The 881-nt window shown below is 35.5% G+C and overlaps 1 long non-coding RNA gene across 1 annotated transcript in view; it reads right to left on the bottom strand.

Moving 5' to 3' along the window:
• Window positions 1–819, bottom strand: part of LOC106868562 (uncharacterized) — a 166,327-nt gene extending 165,508 nt beyond the window's left edge. The window contains exon 1 of the long non-coding RNA XR_001409309.2: window positions 167–819. This is a non-coding gene — a long non-coding RNA (uncharacterized LOC106868562). The remainder of the gene's footprint in view (window positions 1–166) is intronic.
• Between the last annotated feature and the right edge of the window lie 62 nt (window positions 820–881).

The raw sequence follows: 881 nt of genomic DNA, 5'->3' as shown, positions 1-881 counted from the left end.
TATATATATATATGTGCGTATATATACATATACATATGTGCACACCTGCAAATAGCATCAAGATTCCCAATGAGGAACCAATGTAAAGACACGCACCCAAACGAACATATTAACAGCAAAACAAGTTTGCATCGAATTCTGTGGATAGAGACTAAGTTGTACTTACGTGGAAACACCCATCTTCCCCAATAATGTTTGGATATATTCTACGTTGATCGCGTCATGTACGAAATGTCCGGGTGTTTAAAAGATGATATACACTCTATGTATCCAGGTAAATATATAGCATATGTATAGACATATATAGATATATATATGTGTGTATATATATACACCTGTCTTATGTATTGGTATATATATACATATATATACATACAAAAACACTCACCTATATATATGTGTATATATATATGTATAAGTATATATGTATGTATATATATGTGTATATATGCGTGTGTATATATGTGTTTATATGGGTATATATATATATAGGTATATATGAATGTATGTATATGTGTGTATATGTGTGTTATATGTATCGTCTGCTCGGTTTGTCGGAAAACTGAGAAAGACTCAGAAAGACGGAGAGAAGAGAGAATGGAAAAAGAGTTACAGAAAGAGAGAGTGACTAATAGATAGGAAGCGAAAATGAGGGAGAACAAGATGGAAATAGGGAGAAAGATGGAAAGTGAGGGGAGAAAGGGTGAGATAGACTGAGAGAGGAAGAGTGAGTGTGAGACGGAGAGAGAGGTAGAGTAAGTAAGTGAAAGGAAAAGGGTGTGTGTGTGAGGTGTGAAATTGACGGGCGGCAAGCAAGCATAAGCAGACGAGAATGGACTGAGTGTGAGAGAGAGTAGAAAAAAGAGAGAAAGGTGGAGGTG

Source organism: Octopus bimaculoides, chromosome 27 (genome assembly GCF_001194135.2).
Source record: "Octopus bimaculoides isolate UCB-OBI-ISO-001 chromosome 27, ASM119413v2, whole genome shotgun sequence".
NCBI lineage: Eukaryota > Metazoa > Mollusca > Cephalopoda > Octopoda > Octopodidae > Octopus > Octopus bimaculoides.
This window is presented reverse-complemented; position numbering and strand designations above follow the sequence as displayed.